This window comes from Canis lupus, chromosome X (genome assembly GCF_011100685.1).
Source record: "Canis lupus familiaris isolate Mischka breed German Shepherd chromosome X, alternate assembly UU_Cfam_GSD_1.0, whole genome shotgun sequence".
Lineage (NCBI taxonomy): Eukaryota > Metazoa > Chordata > Mammalia > Carnivora > Canidae > Canis > Canis lupus.
Window position 1 is genome coordinate 108688690 of NC_049260.1, and position 20340 is coordinate 108709029.

The 20340-nt window shown below is 44.0% G+C and overlaps 1 non-coding gene and 1 pseudogene across 1 annotated transcript; both read left to right on the forward strand.

Annotated features, from left to right (window-relative positions):
• The first annotated feature begins 6880 nt into the window (after positions 1 to 6880).
• Positions 6881 to 19676, forward strand: LOC492170 (annotated as a pseudogene).
• Positions 19181 to 19314, forward strand: LOC119868651. The gene has a single exon (XR_005386629.1). It is a non-coding gene; the product is annotated as a small nucleolar RNA SNORA70 (small nucleolar RNA).
• Positions 19677 to 20340: the final 664 nt, after the last annotated feature.

Consider the following 20340-nt stretch of genomic DNA (forward strand, 5'->3'; position numbering starts at 1 on the left):
GGTGCCCTGATCACAGGACACATTTAATTTTCTTGTCTTCTTAGTCTCCTTGAGTTTGGACAGTGCCTCATTCTTTTCCTGGCTTTTTATGATCTTGACGTTTTGAAGGGTATAGGCCATAGCTGTTAAAGAGTGAAAACTTAATTTAGGTTTGTCTGATGTTTCGCCATGAGTAGGTTCAAGTTATGCATCTTCTGCAGGAATAGCACAGAAGGGATGCTATGTTCTCATTGCATCCTATCAGGTGGCCCATGATTTCAATTTGTCCCATTACTAATGATGTTCACTTTGATCACTTCATTAAGGTGGCAGTATCTGCCAGCCTTCTCCACTGTAAAGTTATTCCCTTTGTAATTAATAAGTATTCTGTGGGGAGGGGAGGTACTCTGAGACTATGTCAATATCCCCTTCCTCATAAAACTTTCACCCATTAATTTTAGGATCCATTGATGTTTCTTGGCCAAATTAATTATTACTATGATGGTTGCCAAATGGTGATTTTCTGATTCAATCATCCCTTAAACATTTATTAGTCGGTTTTTTAATGTAAGGAAAAACCTTTTCATTTATTTATTTATTTATTTATTTATTTATTTATTTATTTATTTATTTAAATATGGACTGTGGGCTCCTGTGTTTCAGTAAGGTTTTACAAATCTTTCTTCCCTGGCTAATCTCGAATCCCCAGTGCAATTCAACATTTCTCCCTTCAACAGAATGTAGGCAGACAGCAGTGGAAAAGTTAAGCCTGCCCTCCAAAACCTCATTCATCTCTCCAAGTCAGTGAGCCCCACTGCACGAAGTGTACCATCAGGGTTTTCAATGGAAGGCAAAAATGACTCACTTTACGGAGAGCGTAGACTGTGCACCCAGTTATTTCCATGCGTTATTTGAATTTGCCAATAATACACCTCTATGAGCTAGATGCTATGTAATCTACAATTTACATATAAAGAAGTCAAAGCAGGGACACCTGGGTGGCTCAGCAGTTGAGCAGTTGAGCGTCTGCCTTCAGTTCAGGTCGTGATCCCGGGGTTCTGGGATCGAGTCCCGCATCTGGCTCTCCATGGGGAGCCTGCTTCTCCCTCCGCCTTTGTCTCTGCCTCTCTCTCTGTGTTTCTCATGAATAAATAAATAAAATATTTTTTTAAAAATAAAGAAATCAGGGATCCCTGGGTGGCGCAGCGGTTTGGCGCCTGCCTTTGGCCCAGGGCGCGATCCTGGAGACCCGGGATCGAATCCCACATCGGGCTTCCGGTGCATGGAGCCTGCTTCTCCCTCTGCCTGTGTCTCTGCCTCTCTCTCTTTCTCTCTCTGTGACTATCATAAATAAATTTAAAAATTTAAAAAATAAATAAATAAAATAAAGAAATCAAGGCATTGAGGAGCTCACGTACCTGCCCAGGGTCACACAGCCTGTAAGTGTCAAACTAAGGACCTCCATCTGTATGACTCTTAACTCAGTGCCACCTACCACTTTGCTGGCCTGTCCCCTACCCCTTACAAATGGTAGTCCCTGAGATAACTAAGTAATCATTTTTCTTTTTCTCCTCAGTTTTTCTTTGTTCTCTGAGCTAAACTGTCGGTTTCTCCCACAATCCATCCTCGGAGTATGGCTTAGTTAAATCATTCATGGGGACTGAGGTCAAACCTGCGTGCTGGATAAAACCAGAGATTGTCAAATTCCAGGTGTGAGAAGTCAGCAGACTTCAGAGACACTGAATTCAATGACAAAATAGGAAAGGAAGAAACAATACTCCAACCTTTCCTTCACCCCCTGTGTTAGCTTTAAGACTGAAGATTTTTGGTCTTAGAGTTAAATTTGCCAGAAAATGTCCCAGATGGAGTGGGATGTGCACAGTGTGATGACCTTCCCCATCAGTGTCCCTGCTGAACTTGAGACCATGCTTTGGGTTTGCACTTCATACTGAAAGTCTGATGCAGTCAGTCCAACAGTCGCCAGGCCTTCACTGAATGTGATAGTGCAAGGCTGGTGCCTGAGGACTTCTGCCTCCCCCCATTCATTCGTTGATTCATCAAATATTCATTAGCATCATTCATCCAGGTGATGCAGAACAAGGTGAATAAAATCCTTGATCACAGCATCCAGAGTCGTCTGTCGGAGGAGCAAGACAAGTAACCAGAATTCCAAGAGTGATCAGTGCTAAGGCAATACCAGACCACGCTTCGCTCAACGGCTCTTCTCAAAACTCCGCACTTTCGAAATATTCCACGATGGTTTTGTATGCCTATACCCATTTGTGCATTCAGCTAATGACCATTTACTGACGATGCAGTCTGTGCTGGGCACCAGAAACAAGAAGAAAGATAGATGCCCTCAAAGAACTCACTGTCCAGACCACGAAGTTGTCGGGGGTGAGACAATGACAGTCCTGGTTAGGAGATACACAGGCTTCAAGCGGCACAGCGCTGGAGCTTCCACCTAGTCTGGATGAGAGTAGAGGGGGTGAAGGAGGCTTCAAAGGCTCTCCAGAAGAAGTGGCCTTGAAGCTGTGAGGGAAAGCCAGCCAGATAAAAGGGTAGTTGGGCTTTTGTGAGGCCCAGGAGGCCTAGAGAGTGAGACAGCCGGCAAGATGAGGGCTCAGGAAAGATGTACTCAGAGTCATGGGTGTACCCAAATGTTGCAGACACTGAGCTGGCCGCCTGAGGAAGGGAGTCTCCTGACATCAAAATTGGAAAAGCAGGGTAAGGGGAGAGGAGCCCAGGCTATCACTGCAGGGTGAAGATCTAGGCCTTATTTCTGCCAGCCAGTTAACAATCTTGAAGGGGCACAAAATACCCCAGAAGGAATCAAAATATGGTTTTAATCACTACGAGTTTTCACTAGATTCCTCTTACTCAACTGGCAAAAAGTAAAGAGCACCTACCCCTGCCCAAAGGAGTCCTAACGTAGAGATTTCTTTTGAAGATTTATTTATTTATTTGAGAAAGAGGGAGGGAGGGAGGGAGGGAGGGAGAGAGAGAGAGAGAGAGAGAGAGAGAGAGAGAGAGAGAAAAAACAAGCTTGCATGAGTGGGGGGAGGGGCAGAGGGAGAGAATCTTCAAGCAGATGCCCTACCAAGCATGGGGCCTGATGAAGGGCTCAATCTCAACACCCATGAGATCATGACCTGAGCTGAAACCAAGAGTCAGACACTTAATTGAGCCCCCCAGGCACCCCTAAAGTGGAGATCTTAAACACACATGTGCATATACATGCACATGTGCATGCACACACACACACACTTTGCTAAGCTTACTTATCTCTTCTGACATTGTTTGCACACCCCTGTGCAGCTTTCCAGAGACAGCTACTGGCCAGGCCTCTGGCTGGTGACCACATTTGTCATGGCCTTGGCAACCACTCAAGAAGCTGAAACCACAAAACGCATGGCTTAGGGCAACTTACTAGAAATACTGATTTATTTCATTGCATTTAAAATATGTTAAGAGGCCTCCAAAGAAACACCATCCCAGTCTGCTCTGCCCCCGCCCCACCACAGGACCTGCTCCCAGCTCAGGAGCTAGGTCCTCCAGCTGGGCTGTGGCCAGAAGCCCAGAGTTATCTTTCCCAGTGACTGTGCCAAGGACCCCAGCACTTGGCTGCCCAACTGCACGGGGAGTGGCAGATGGAAGTGTCTGGAGGGGGAGGTGAGCCACCTGACCGGAATTCCACCTCTAGGGCCCCACACTGCAGTGCTCAGGAAATCCAGTGCTGTCTTATGCAAAGTATGTAGGCAAGCCTGGTGGATCCTGACTACTTTTAACTTTTGTGATCTTGGTAGTGTCACGCGACTTGTATGTCAGAGCCTCAGCTTCCTCTTCAAAAAATGAGAATAAGCCAACCTGGAGGGCTTCGAGGACCAGTTAAGCAAGATGACAGATGAAAAAGCACTCTGTAAACTGGGGAATATCAGTATTCCCGTCGTCCTGATTCCCTCTGTCCAAAAGACAGACCCTGGGGAGAGCCAGCCCATTACTTCCTCAAGGCAAAAATGGCAGCAGGCATAACTGAAGGGAGAGAGAGGATGCCAGGGCCCTTGGCAAGCAGGAGGCTTGCCTTGCAGAACTGGGCAACTGGAAAAGCAGGCTTCAGGACACAACCTCGTGGCGGCCTTATTAGGAAGATGCCTCCACTTTGATTTTCCTAAGCTGCTTTCTGCAGTGGCCCAAGTGTCCACAGTGGCCAGGGCCAGGAGATGGCCCCTCTGTGCTCAGGACTCAGGGCTGCTCTTCTCCAAGAATGCAGCACAAAGTCGGGATTGGTATCTGCTTTTTAAAAAGATTTATTTATTTATTCATGAGAGACACAGAGAGAGAGGCAGACACATAGACAGAAGGAGAAGTAGGCTCTCTGCTGAGCAAGGAGCCCAATGAGGGACTCGATCCCAGGACTCTGGGATCACAACCTGAGCTGAAGGCAGACACTCAACCACTGAGCCGCCCAGGGGCCCTGGTATCTGCTCTTAATCTCATTCCTTCCCCTCTGGAAGAACAATTAGGATTAACTCCATTTTACAGAGGAAGCATTTGGAGCCTAGAGAGGTTCACAGACACTCTCCAAGCTCCAAGTCACAGTCAAAGTCATTCACCTTCCAGTATCCCAACAAAATGTATTTATTTCTAATGTATTTTCAATGTTTCAAGATGTATTTCTTCACTCAACAAATCTGGCCTGGACACCTACAAACCACTAGATTCGTTCCAGGGGAAGGAGATGTGCAGGTGAAGAACAACAAAGCCACTGAGATTCCAGCCTTGAGGAGCACACTTTCTAGAAAGGGTGGGGAGAAAAAATTAACTTGTAAAGAAATTCATTAACAAGTTAATTTCCCATAGAGGGTGATGCTAGGAAGACAATAAAGGAAGAAAGACCTCTTTGAAAGCACCTGATGGGGCAGCCCGGGTGGCTCAGCGGTTTAGTGCCACCTGCAGCCCGGGGCCTGATCCTGGAGACCCGGGATCGAGTCCCACATCGGGCTCCCTGCATGGAGCCTGCTTCTCCCTCTGCCTGTGTCTCTGCCTCTCTGTGTGTGTGTGTGTCTCTCATGAATAAATAAATAAAATCTTTTAAAAAAAAAAAAAGAAAGCACCTGATGGAGGAGGAGGAAGTTTCCAGACAGAGGAAGCAACCAGACAGGCCCTAAGGCAGGACAGAGCTGCTGGGCTGCAGGCTTGGGAAGACAGTGGTCAAAGGCCAGGGTTACTGGAGGCAGGGATGAGGAGAAAGAATGGAAGGTGACAGGGATCCCCGGGTGGCGCAGCGGTTTGGCGCCTGCCTTTGGCCCAGGGCGCGATCCTGGAGACCCGGGATCAAATCCCACATCGGGCTTCTGGTGCATGGAGCCTGCTTCTTCCTCTGCCTGTGTCTCTGCCTCTCTCTCTCTCTGTGACTATCATTAAAAAAAAAAAAAAAAAAAAAAAAGAATGGAAGGTGACAGAACCCAGGTGACATTGGCAGGGAGCAGATATGGAAGGTCTTGTAAACTCCGGTAGAGAGTTTAAATTTTATTCCGAGTGTCTTGGGAAACGGGGGTGGAGGGTGGGGGGGTGGTTAAAGGATCAACACATCCCACCAACCAGCAGGTGAGGGATGGAGCCCAGAGCACAATGTGGCCGGAAGCGGGCACACAGATCATCAAAGTAAGTCGTTCTGGCAGGAGAGGATGTCGATCATAGTGGAGCCCTTAAGACCGGAGAAGAGGAGTTGTGAATGGGTTCAGGATCCGTTGATCCGTCGGTTGTGGGAGCGGTGAAAAGTGAAGAATCAAGGATGGGAGGAACCATGGGTGGCACAGCCATTACTACAAAGGAGATATCTGGGGCAGAAGTGGGGCAGGGAGGGGTGTGGTGTAGAAACCTGGGACTTTGGTGTCGGCCCACGTTAAATCTGACATATGTATTCAAGGGATTAAATCATGGACAAAAATAGACACAGTCCCTGCCTCCATTGGCTGAAATGGTAGGCTGCTGGCAGACAGGACTCCTAAAGAGGATCTTGACCGGGGCCCCTGGGTATGGTTGAAGGGAGTCTGTGGAGCCCCTGAAATTCTGTCTCCACAGATACTTCCCCTTGAATCCTTTTGAGATGTTGATTAAAACAGTTGATCACCAAAAAAAAAAAAAGAAAAAATAGGTGATCTCAGAAAAAAACAAATTACACACTTACACACCCCTCTGGGGCTTCCTGCCACTCCCTAGTACACCTTCTATTCTGATGCTCTTGAACTCTACACAGACCCTCACACCTGCTCAGTGATTTCTCACCTCCAAGCCTTTGCTTCTGCAGCCCCTTCCACCTGGAAGGACACCCCTTGCATCCCTTGCCCTCGCAGCTTAGCTCACCTCTGATCATATCTCTTATGGCTCTGCCTTTCCCTGAGTGCAGCTGTACACCGGTTCCGTGTCCTCATTGAGCTTATGATAAGCGTCTTGAAGGGGAAGTGCAGAAAAAAGTGTCTGGTGGGGAGATGGTACGTTGAAAGATCCGGGGTGGGGAACCATGAGACGGCCTTGTAGGCCAGGTAAAGGTGACATGGGAAGACATTGAGAAGTTGTATGCGAGACATGATCAGATTTGTATTTGAGAAAGATCACTGACTGCTGGGGGCGGTGGGGGGTTTGGGTGGGGAAAGCAGGCAGTCATGTTTCCTCCATGAACTGTCAGGGGGAGAGTGTCTGCCAGTTGTGTTTAGCTTGGTGTGCAGGAGAAACAATGTACCCACTTCCTCCCACTCTCTACCTTAAGCATGTGGAAACCACAATCAGCTACACCAACAGAAGACAAAGGAAGCTGGCTTATTTTCCTCTCCCAGGAGATAAGACTCATCCTTTCTTGATGGTAGGCCATTTGGGATGGGGCATGTGATAGGAAGGGACTATGGCCCTGCTCCATCGAAAGACAGACCTTTTTGGACAGCACCCTTCTTCAGAGCCCTCTGAGCTCGTTCTCTACCCTGACATTCTGAACTGCTGGGAAGCACTTATGGCCATCAGCAATGAGCGGTGGGGCTTGTGAGTCCCTGCATTGGGTTCTTGGGCCACACTTGTATCAGCCTGGCGAGAGACAGAGAAATGTGATGTTTGTGGAGTTGGGGGGAGGGGTTGGGGGAACCCACAGAGAGCAAAAGCTTGGATCTTCTCTTTTTTTTTTTTTTTAAGCTTGGATCTTCTCAAGTTGACACAAAGGATTTCTCTCAAGACTGGGAGGTATAGGAAGAATGTAGCATTTGATTCTGGTTTATAATTAACTGGAGGAGTAGTAATAGGGGTGATTTTAGAGACAATAATGCTTTCAAAATCCCTTTTGTGGTCTCCTGGGCTTTGAGGTCTATTCATGTCCAAAGGTTGGAGGCCTTGGCCGAAACACACTCAGGGCATTGCAAACACCTCATGGAATCACATCTTTCTACCTTCATGACATTGGTTTTGAATGTAAGCTCAAGAGTCAGACTGAGTTCAGGATGTGCCACTGTCACTTATCCGTGTGACATTGGGTGACTCAAATTCTCTGAGCCTGCATTTAATAGCACCAATTTCTCAGGATTGTTGTGAGGGTGAAATGGGATGCCACATGCCAGGGACCTGGTGCATCCTGTTAATGGTTAGTAGTTACTGAATGCTTACTGGTACCTGTAACTAAACCCTCTGGCAATTCCCTCCCTGCCCCTAACCATTCATTATCTGACTTCTTATTGCCATAAACAAACACTTTTAGAGACTTCTTTGAATTCTCTGGAATAAATAGTCTCAAACAAGATGAGCCTAAAAACCAATGCTTGGAACTATGAAACCATTGATTTGTTTTCTGTATATGATTGATTTTGCTCAGGATTATGTATCTGCCCAAAAAAGGGGGAGACAATAAGACCAGATTTTTTTTTAATTTTTATTTATTTATGATAGTCACAGAGAGAGAGAGAGAGAGAGAGAGGCAGAGACACAGGCAGAGGGAGAAGCAGGCTCCATGCACCGGGAGCCCGATGTGGGATTCGATCCCGGGTCTCCAGGATCGCGCCCTGGGCCAAAGGCAGGGGCCAAACCGCTGCGCCACCCAGGGATCCCCAATAAGACCAGATTTTAAAGTTTATATTATCAGGCAGAAAAGGAGTAAATGTTTTTTTTTTTTAAAATTTGGTGCCATCCACAATGAAACTAGAAAGCACTCCCAAAGGTCTTGTGTCTGAGTGATGAGGTGATGGCTGCTGTCTTTTCTCTTCAGCATATCTGTACTTTCTAATGTTCCTTTAAGAAACCTACATTACTCTTACACATTTTTAAAAATCACAATTAAAACGAGGAGAAAGGGGCACCTGGGTGGCTCAGTTGGAGTAATGTCTGCCTTTGGCTTAGGTCATGATCTGGGGGTCCTGCGATCAAGCCCTGTGACCATCTCCCTGCTCAGCAGGGAGCCTACTTCTCCCTCACCCTCTGCCTGCAGCTCCCCCCACCACTTGTGCTCTCTCTCTCTCTTTCTCTCTCTCTGTGTCAAATAAATAAATAAAATCCTTAAAAAAAAAAACAGAAAGAAAAACAGTGCAAGTGCCTTTTCAAACTTGTCTGAATGTTCAGAGCAGTGTAAAATAAGCTAGTTACAGCTTCAAAAAATTAACTAGTTTAATTCATGCTGTTTGTTCACTGAGAGTTAATTTAATATACTTATCCTAGAAAATAATGCATTATTCAGTTTAATCAATATCCATTTGTTCTTTGCATAATCATATTTGCAAAGGCATTTATTAACAATGTGCCTGCAGACTCACAGCAAAAGGCTGTGCTATAAGTAGAGTGAAAATTTTGATATAAAAGAAAAACAATGAATTTACCAACAATAGACAAATGATTGATTCTAATATGCTGCAGGTTTCCATTTAAAATGCAGCCAGGAGTCTTTTGCATGTGTTTTCATTGGAAGCAGCAATAGATACACTGTCAAATTAATGAATATCATGTTAATTCAGAAGGAAATTAAATCTGGGTTATTATCAAATAGTTGGCATATTGGTGCATGTAACGTTGGCTCTTTGTACATAACCTCAATTGACTGGAACAGTCGATGCAATGGATATTTGCAAATGTTCTTGTGTAGCTAACAAATACGTATGTTTCTATTCTAATCTGGATGCTTAGCGTTACATAGACACAGATAAAGCTCATGTTAGGTTTTTAAAACATTGGGACTTGAAAGATGTCACCTTTTAGAAATAAAGAGGTTTCCTCTGAAGAAGTCCTATTGCATTATTGAATTTTTCTTTGAGAATATTGTTTAGATTGTGATTTTTATTGCTCATTGATTCATTTTATGTAATTTTTCAGAGCTTAGACTTTCAAGAAGCAACTGGGAAAGTGGACTTAGAGAATTGTTGACCAGCATCCATACCATGTTCAGGACAATGCACCCTTCAGAGCAATGGGTAATGTTACACTGGCATCTTCATTTCCATTTTATTGATTCAATATTTTTTTAAGCTGAAATGTAGTCGTTAATATATTTTTTAAACAGAACAACCTATTAAAAGATATTTTCAGCTAGGTTGGAAATTTCCAAGAAAATATAGCTTGGGGGCAGAGGTTGGGAGAGGCTAGTGTCAACACTAAATTGAGATGTAATACATTATGTTAATTTCCAATCAGAGGAGGAACTCTGAAAGATTTTACATGGTTCTTTCCACCGCGCGTGCAACTTAAACATTTAGTTCTATGGAGAAATGTTTAAAGCCTTATATTCCATGATTACGCAGAAATAGCTCTATGAAAAAAAGGAGTCTACTGGTAAGGTGATACCCCACCAATGGGGGCAGGGTATCTTCCATTTATAGATGAATCTCACTTACATACAACTCTTTGGGTGGAATATATTTACAGAAATAACAAAGTATGGTGATGGTCCTTCAGCCAGCATTTGATGCCTCAACTATGCAGAAAGATAAGGTGTATTCTTCCTACTGAACTTAAAAGGGCATTGAGCAAACATTGCAACTATGGCAGCCTTGAACAGGGTGATTACATAAACAAACAGTTGAGGGATTTCCTATAAGATAAACCCCTTTCCAGAGGGGGCAGCTAAATGCTTGAGTTTTCAAAGAAAATATTTATCCAGGGAGAGGTGAGCAATGGAATATATTTAACAACTAAGGCAACACACACGGGACACACCTCCTTCTTCAGATGTCCATCGGAACCCCATTTCTAATCATTTCCTGTAAAAGTACATCTTAAAATATGTGATTTTTGAAAGTCTGGTCGAATTTTTTTTTTTATTGCGGAAAAAAAACCCCACCTTCTTACATTCTACAAATGTGACTTGTATTACTTCTTGGTGGGCAGAGAATCCTCATGAAAACAGCTATAACTTTATGGCAGAGGTTGCTGAGGGCAATCTGGTTTAATTTACAAAACCAGACGTCAGAGCCAACATTGCTGGAAGACAACGGTTCAGGAAAGGCAAGCAAGGGGACAGTGATTTACCAAAACCTAAAGATCATATTCACATCTAGACATAGATGCAAGCTTTCTTTAATGCACCCAAGAAAAATGTTTAAAGTTTCCCGATTCTGTATCAAGCTCGGGGGCTTCTGGGTTCACAACTTTAGAAACGACCCTTAATATCAGCCATGGTCCCGAGGATCTGCCTTTTCCTCACCTGCCAACACAGTCTTAGGAGTTTGTTCAGGAAAGACGTCATTTGGATATCTTGCCAGGTCAGTACAGGTAGCTCAGGCACCAAAAAAAAAAAAAAATTTCCATTACAGCCCAACTCCAGGTCCTAGCGAGGTGACGTTTTCTGCTTAGAGCTGTGTGCTCACTTGGTAGCTACTCAGTGGTCAGGATTCATCTTTCCCAACCAGGGGCACCGTCTCTTATGCAGAGGAGACCTCCCCCAGTTGAGAAGTTTTATGGGGTGTGTAGGGAGTCATCTCAGGGAGAAAAAGATCCTGTGGGACGCTGAGTTAATTACTCAGGTGCAGCAAACTCACCTGATAATCCATCTGTGGACTCCAGAGGGCTGCAGCTGGTTAAACGAAACTGCAATGTCATTTATAGGGAAAAACAACAACAACAACACTCTTCCAAATCAAAGGGGAGACAATACACTTTTTAAAGGACCCCAAGTAATGTACCTGATGTCACCTGGAGGGGTTTTAACTTTTTTTCACTCTTCTGTCAGTTTCTTGCCAAAGTGAAGAACTACTGTGTTATATTTACAAATACACTTGTTAAATGAGGGTATCTTTCAGACTAATTATGCTGTGGTTTAACAGCTACTGTGGTACTGCCATTGTATGCAAAGGTGAGGATCCAACCATAGCTAATCTTTACCTCCACCTCTGGCCCTTCTCGGTGAATCTATCCGGTCTCGGGTATTAGCCTTCATTAAGCAAAACTTGGTATTTCCTGCCCTGCTCCGCCGCCACTGGTACTGAAATGTCACCCTGTGACTCCTACATTGATTGGGCCTGTGTATCTCTAAGAGGTTGCATTTCTTCAGTGGTCTGGCTGCAATGCTGAGGTTTGAGAACTGTGAGGTTGCTGAAAACACACAGGACCATGAAATCATATGATGTCAGATGATGCTACCCTTCACTTTTTCCGCTCGCTGTCCCAAAGGATCAGCCTCCAAAATCCTATAATCCTGTATGTGAAATATACCCGCATTCAAATCAAGCCACTCATTTGAAAACCTTTTTTATTAGGGAAATTTTTCTAAATATACGGAAGCAGAAAAAAATAGTACAGGGCTGCCAAATTGACCTCGCACCCGGCTAGGACAGTAATTATGATTTGGCCGTATGTGCTTCATGTCTTCCTACCTGCCCGGGGCTGCATTCTGCTAAGGTAAATGCCAGGATTGTGTTCTATCACCCCTGTGCACTGCAGAAGCCCCTTCAGAAAGTCTATGGGCATTTTCTGACATAAGCAGAAGGCTATTTTCTGAGCTAACCCACTGAATGACAATTCCCTGGCATCCTGTAATATCCAGTTCATATTCACATTTCCTAGATTTCTCAAAAGTCCAAACCACTAGATGCAGTCATTCCTCTCCAGGAGCAAGTGGGAGCATGAGCTCCTTACCAAAGTTTCTATATATCCAGGGCCCCACACTTGGTAGGGGCTCAGTTAGTTTGTTGAATCTGGCCTTTTCTCTTGGTGGAGAAAAGAAATCATAAGTGACACAAGGAGAGGGAGTTTTTTCCAGGGCAGCTGCAGCTCCCCAGTGGAAGCCTGAGAAAGCTAATATTGATTTCTGTAGCCCCCTGCCCAAGTGTGATAATGCTCCTCGTGAATATCGCAGGCATATTGAAAAGGCCACCTTCCCTGGGCTGTCTCTGTTCTCTGCTCGCTGTGTGCATCTGCAGTTAATTGAGAAGCTGATTAAAGAATCAACTAACCTAAATTGAGTGGTTTTGTTGTCTCCTTTTTCATTTGATTCAGCTATAAAAGATTAAGTAAATGCATTTCCCCTCCCTCCCAAAAGTGCAAAATCTAGTACACATGCCAGCTAACTGTTTTCTCTTATGACTAATTGATGTTTTGCACTCACAGCCTTGAAAAATAATCCTTTCCATGCTCAGTGCTGGTTGTAATGAGATATATTATGCTGACAGCTTGAGCCCTTGCGAAGGTATGGAACTCAGCATGTAAATAATTGTGTCTGCAATTTAAACATTTTGTATAAATGCTACAGTGTTTGAGGTGAAGGCCATGCTTGCCAGCACTTGGCCAGCCATGCCTAGCCGTGCCACTCAGCCACTGTTTGGCCCCTGCAGCTTTTAACTAGCCATGTGTCGCCTGGCACGGCACCTAGCACAATCCTTGGCAAAGGGGAATTAGTCAACAAATGTTTGTAGGACAAACGAACGAAGGAATCCCCCCCTCCAAAAAAAATCTAAACACAATAAAAGTTTATTTCTCACCAGAAAGAGAAAAAGAAAAAGCTAAATCAGCTAGTCCCAGGAGAGAACACAGGAGGCTGGCAGCTCCAGGGGCTTGTGGCTGAGTTCAATCCCTCGTGCGAGGACCACAGGCTATTGGTTGACTTACACTGGCTAGCCACAGGGTGCAAATAAAATCCTTCATTTCAAATGAGTATTTAATGCGGTTTTTTTCTTTCTCATAAGATCTGGTCATCTTTCTAGCACTCACAAATTGATATATCAAATTCTGGATAAGAAAGTTTAAAAATCACAGTTAAAAGAGCTCTAAAACCATCAATAACAATGTTTCAGTTCTGAAAAGCATGAGAACAGATTGACTCAATTGGAAATGTTGAGTGGCTGTGTGGGTGGAAGATTCAGACAGGAGCTGCTGACTGGTACAAAGGTTTATCCAAGAACTCAAAAACCAGGGCTATTGTTTGACCTGGTAATCTCAAGTGTGGGACTATATCCCAAGGGAATAATCGAAAAGACAAAACCTAGTTTTATAAGGATATTTAGCAGCAAAGCCACTTGGAATAGGGGAAAATTGGAGACAACCCAAATGCCCAACAGTAAGGAGACTGGCTAAGCCAAGAATAGCATATCAATTCGGCGGTGCACTGCACAGCCATTAGAGCATGCAGCAGGTGGTTTGCTTCAATGTGTGGCGATGTCTGCATGAAATAATGTTAACTAGAAAAAGCAGAACATGAAACATCATGTGCCCAGAGATTACAACCCCATAGAAATATACCTGGTATTTTGAAAAGGGTCACAAAGGCATCAAGAGTGATAGAAACATATACCAGAAACTAGTACAATATTGTATGTCAGTTATTCTTCCGTAAAATAAATACATAAAGCGATTGTAGAGAGAGAGTATAGACAGCATATATATATATTATAGATTGCAGATACTACACACACACACACACACACACACTAAGTTCACTGAATTCCTTTTCTGCCTTGTGGATGGTTGTTTAAGTGTGTACTGGGTAGCAAGGAAAAGAAGGAAGGGAGAAAGTAACGAAAAGAAACTGCCAACTGTAAACTCAGGCTATCATTTAAAGCATTCTGTCTTTCACTGATGTTCATAGATTAAGAACACCAGGGAGAAATGCAAGTAGGAAATCAGAAAGAGCCAGAAACATTGAAATCTGGTCCATAGGCCTAGTAGAAAGTCAAAATTCATTTGGAACAAGATCCCTTCTGAATGCCTTGTAGCCCTGGATCAACAATTGGAAGCCATAATGCTCAAGATGTGTTCGGACTCCTACAGGGAAAGACAACTTCCCGGCCAGCAATGTGTGTTTCTTAGCAAACCACTTCTCCAGTGGTGACATCACCATGAAAGCAAAAAAAATCCACATCCCCAGAATCCACCACCACCCTGCAGGAAACAGCATGCCAAAACCTTTAGAATTGATTTCTGTGCACTTATAGCACACCTTCCAGATTCTGTGGCTTTAATTCATCACTATTGAAAATTAGAAAGCATTAGTTTGGGATTGTATTTGCCACACGGCCCCAGCAACTAAAGGGGGGGGCCTTGGAAAATAAGTAAAATCATTACCTTAGGACTTTAGTCCCAAGGTTCACTGTAGGACATCCTCAGAGATCTTTTAAAAATCTTTTGTCCATGCCAAAATTAGCCTTCATTGTTGCTGATTTTCCTTCTCAGGATTTCTCCGAAACGCAATTATGATTAAGAAGTGAGACTGTAATGTGTTTTGGAAGAAAGAGCGTCACATGCCTGTGTCTGTGGGAGCGTTTTTACATATAGGACAAAATCGAGGGGGGAAAAAATCCCTTAAAATTTTTTAAGGTATCAAGGCGTGTGATCTCAGCATACAAGTTGGGAAGAAGCCCGAGATGATGACAGGCAGCAAAATGTGTTTGATCTGAAAGTTTTCATTTACGCCACCGTTTTATGGCTGCGAAGGGGCTACCGCAGAATGGTGGCTCCCTATCGGGTTTTTCTGTGCCCAGAATCTATGTAAGACAACCACCCCCTGCGAGGTGCTTAATATGCTGCCCCAGCCTCACAAGCAATGCCCTTGCCGACAGACTGACTCCCTGGCATTTGTGCTGATATTAAAGTTGCAAAATCAAGTGTTAAGGAGCCATATTTTTTTCTTGAAGGAAAAAGATTTACCAGTTTAATTAAACAGCGCATCCCTTTCCTTTGTGCCTCCCTCTATTCCTGCCCCTTCTGCCCCCCTGGGGCCTAGAAGGAATTTTGCTGCCCCCAAGAAACCTAGAGCCCCAAGGAGCCCAAATGCTTTGACCGTGTCTGTGAACAGGAGATCTATTTAGAGACAAGTGACTGGGTCTTGCTTTTCCTTCCTCGACCCCTGTCGGAGGTACATGCAGTGCGATTTTCTGTCTAGTTGGCAAACAAGCAGCGATTCTGTTAATTTTGTGATTTAAAAAACAAAACAAAAAAACGAAGGAATGAAGAAGTAGACGATAATCACTGCCCTAACTCTAAACAAAGCACTGGTTTTTCTTCTCTATTCTGTGTCTCTGCCTTCTCTCAGAGTCTCTCGGATTCTAGAGAAGTTTGTCATCTTTGCCTTTCCATAGGCATAGGTAGGTGTGTGTGTGTGTGTGTGTGAGAGAGAGAGAGAGAGAGAGAGAGAGAGAGAGATGGTTACCTTTCCTCAGCTATAAAATGGGGATAATACTTCTTGTTCAACCTCAGCGCCTCGGGTTCCTAGGAGGATGATGGAATGAGATCCAGAATGAGCAAGTGGCTTTGAGAAAAGCTGATAATGCAGTGCAAGTGAAAATGTTGCTATCTTTTCTTTGAGATCCTTTTTTTTTAAAGTTATTGTTTATTTTTTTTCATGAGAGATACAGAAAGAGGCAGAGACACAGGCAGAGGGAGATGCAGGCTCCTTGCGGGGAGCCCAATGTGGGACGCAATCCCAGAACCCCAGGATTATGACCTGAGCCAAAGGCAGACACTCAACCACTGAGCCACCCAGGCATCCCTTCCTTTGAGATCTTGATAGTATTTATGGTACAGGTGGCTTGTGGAAGGAGATGATTTCTACATTTCCGGTAGTCATTGTCCCAGTAACTCAAACCATTGGTTTGGTAAGGTTTGTCCATTAGATGGGTGCACACTGTTGCCAAATTGAGTTCTGGGTTAGTCCTGTGCTTCAGAGGCACAAGAATAACCATGGGAGCTCCCAGATCAGCTTAGGCCAAGGGGAGGGATGGAAAGAGCGTGGCTAGGAGGAAATGGAAAATGAGCTCTTTTCATCATGGGTTACTTCTGTTAAAATCTGCCTGGGGGAGAGGAAAGAGGCTTGGATGCCATTTTCTTTGGCAAAAGGTAATTAAATCAGTATAAGTCTTTATTTCAAAATCTTGTTTAAAATATTCTTCAGAAAGTGCTGGGGTGCCCCCTTGAACTGAGGCAGTTTGTAATTAAGATCATGACCTCAAGCGGTTGCTACTGAGTTGCTAAGGAATATCAGCTATCCGAAGCTATGTGAATCCATTCACAATCAAGATGAAATGGTGGGCCTGCTTGGTAAGGCTTTATTCAAAGACCTCAGGAAGGCTTTATTCAAAATGGCTGGCTCTGTTGTCCTGCAGCTCCACATTTGAGAATAGATTGCATCATATGAGGGGAGTGTGAGGCTTTCCCAGGCGCCAGACCCCTGGGGGGGTCTTCATCTCTATGGAGCATGGGTGTCCTTCCTCACCTTTGCATGTGCAGCACTTGGTCCATTTTACACCAGTCTCCTCAAACTACCATCTCCACACCTACCGTGGGCCACTGAACATTTGCTGAACTCAGCAGGCGTTTTGAGGTGTCACAGGAGGACACCACGGATTTCAGCAGTCTGACCCTCTTTGGGTACAGCAGGCAGTTCATGCCATTTTTCTTTCTGCATGCAGTCTTTATAAAAGTGAACGGCAAGTGGAAAGCAAAAGAATGAAGTGTTAATACTAGTAAAAAGAAGCTTGGGTCTCTCAGGCATAATATGATTGAGATAAGGATGGAAATCATTCCATGGCCCCAAATTAGAGACTCATTAATCTTAGAATTGGACTCAGTTTTTGTTTTGTTTTTACTAAGAACACTAGAGGCTCAGTTGTGAATGCAAAGAACACAATTAGAGAATGTGTACAAATGCTATGAAAGTTATTTAGAATGGTCTGGATTTTTCAATAATATTTTTAGTTTTCTGGGAATGGAACACCCACACCCACACCCTGCCCTATATAGTGTAAGACAATTTTCTACATGCTCTCAAACCTCTAACGAGACTCCATTAGATGAACACGGAAGGCTGTGTCCACACTTGGAGTTGTGGCACCAACTGTCGTCTGGGCAGTGCCTCTCTGTTCCTTGGACATGGACATAAAAGTTCAGTCTTTTAACCATACTATTTCTCTACCTCTCCTTTATCCTGAAAGAAATCCTATCTATCAACCCAGCCCTACAGCCCCCAAGTGAGTAAACTTGGCCATACAAGCCTTCAGGCAACACTCCTTTTTCTGAGGTGCTCTCACAGCAAAATTATTACTTTAATACAGGCTGGCTCAGAACTGTTCCAGTCTCACTCCAACTGAATCATAAGCCCTCGGGGCAGGAATGTATCTCTTGCCTCTTCTCTGTCCCTCAGGGTAGAGACTAGGGACTTGGGCACTATTATGATCTGGATCGTGTCTGCCTCAAAGTTGTATATAGAAATCCCAATTCCCAGTACTTCAGAATGTAACCATATTTGGAGATAAGGTCTTTTAAAGAAGTGATTAAATCAAAATGAGGCCATTGGGATGGATCTCTAATCCAGTATGACTGGCATCCTTATAAGAAAAGGAAGAGCCACTATGGCCATGCACCCAGAGAAACAACCATGTGAAGGGATCAGCAAGAGGATGGGCATCTAGAAGCCAAAGATGGAGGCCTCAGGGGAACCCAACAATACAGCACCTTGACCTTGGACTTCTGGCCTCTAGGACTATGAAAAAATAATTTTCTGTTGTTCAAGCTACATGATCTGTGGTATGTTGTTATGGAAGCCCTAGCAAACAAATTCAGGTATCTAGTAGAGTATATTATGAATATTTCTAGGTTATCTCTTTGGAAGAAAGAGAGAATAACAAGCAAAAAGAAAGCTATTAAAATATAGCAATGCAACTGAGGTAAAAAAAAACAAATATCATAAATAGGAATAAATAAGCAGATGTTAGGCTAACAAAAACTGGTAAATCTACATATCTGGGGGTCATCACACAGAAAAACTAAGATTTATGGAGCATTTACTATGTGCCAGGCTAGTAGGTGGAGGAGCCAGCCTTTAAATGCAGGCAGTATGACTTGGGCAGACCTGCACTTACTGAGCATGCTTTCAAGTGTTTCAACCTTGAATACCTCAAGTACATTTTGCCAAATGACTCTGTTTTTTTTTTATTTTATTTTTAAAATTTTATTTATTTATTCATGAGAGACACACAAAGAGAGAGAGAGAGAGAGGCAGAGACACAGGCAGAGGGAGAAGCAGGCTCCATGCAGGGAGCCCGACATGGGACTCCATCCCGGATCTCCAGGATTACGCCATGGGCTGAAGGCGGCGCTAAACCGCTGAGCCACCTGGACTGCGCTGGTCCTGTTTTTTTTTTTTTAAACAATTCTATTGAGGCATAATTTAGACACTGTAAAATGTACCCATTTTAGGTGAATAGCACCTTTTTAAACTCCTGCATTTTTGAGAGAGATGGAATATTTTGTTTCACTTATATGTTATTTCAGAGAAAGCTTTTTTGATATTTAAGAATCCTCTAGTTCTTCCCTATAATTTACTTTTTCTAGACACAGTAATTGCAATTAGTGACATGTAAATGCACTAGCACATTATCCAACCCCCACCAATTTGAGTCTTGCTCAACCCTTGCAGCTACTAATTCTCGAGTGGGTCAAAAAATCCAACACGGTAGGGACTCCTGGGTGGCTCAGTGGTTGAGCGCCTGCCTTCAGCTCAGGATCCTGAACCCAGGATCCAGGATCAAGTCCTGGTGGAGCTTGCTTCTCCCTCTGCCTATGTTTCTGCCATTCTCTCTCTGTGTCTCTCATGAATAAATAAATCTTTAAAAATAATTTCAACATGGTATGAAATTTAATCCCCAGAAACTGGATTTCTAGACTAGGTTCTTTAGTACAGATAAGGAGATGCATCTTGAGAAGACTGTTGTTATATTTGGCTGAACAAAACCCTCTAAAGATTTGGAAGAGTCCACTGCAGCCAATTAAGCTAACTATGCTCTTTCTCCTTGGGGGCCTAGTGTGCCATGGCTGCAAACAGTAGCCTCCTTGGTAGTGTATGCAGCCTGTTGATTGCATGGATTGCCCTAAGAGACCTTAGAGACAGCCCTTTATGGTGGAATTTGAGGTCTGACATCATGCTATCTCCAATCTAGACTGCAGACAGGTATGCGAGGTGCCTTTGGGAAGCTCCAGGGCACAGTAGCCAGGGTCCACACTGGCCAAGTCATCATGCCCATCCATACCAAGCTGCAGAACAAGGAGCATGTGATTGAGGCCCTACGCAGGGCCAAGTTCAAGTTCCCTGGCCACCAGAAGATCCACATCTCCAAGAAGCGGGGCTTTACTAAGTTTAATGTGGATGAATTTGAAGACATGGTGGCAGAAAAGCGGCTCATCCCAGATGGCTGGGGAATCAAATACATCCCTAATCGGGCCCCTTGGACAAATGGAAGGCTCTGCACTCATGAGAACCTCACACAACCCTAACCCTATTCATGCCCACCAATAAATCCTACTTCCTGTCAAAAAAAAAAAAAAAGATTTGGAAGAGTCCAGTGGAGTTGTCATTCTGATGTGTTACTGTTGCTGCTTGACACTAAACAAAATGTTTAGGCATGGGAAGACTACTACTTTCTGCAGTGGGACTGAGTCTTATTTTGGTTCACTTTTGAGCTGGATGATAGAGTTTCCTGAGTTATAAGGGAACTAAGTGATAAAGTTGTTCAAATCTTTTCCAATACTTAAATGCCCTCCACAACATGCTGCTTCTGCCTGAACACTTGATGAAGGTCTCACCACCTGTCTTGACAGCTCCAGAGAAGCCTCGATCATGAGCTCCCCCTTTCCTTATGTTGAGCACAAATTTGCTGCTCTGTCACTCCCACTCATCTGTCCTTTTGTTGTTCCAAGACTATCTGGAAAACCATCAGCTCCATCCCCAGTTCTTAGCTCCTCTCATGTTTGAGGGCAGTTCACAAGTTCACAGCCTCAGTAGCAGTCCCTTGATAACAAGCTTTTGAATCCCTAGATTACAGTAGGAATTCACTGTGCATATTTATCAAAATGCCTCTACTAACGTGTCACATAGAACCAAGCACAATCCTCTAAATGTGGTCCAGTCAGTGCAAAGCA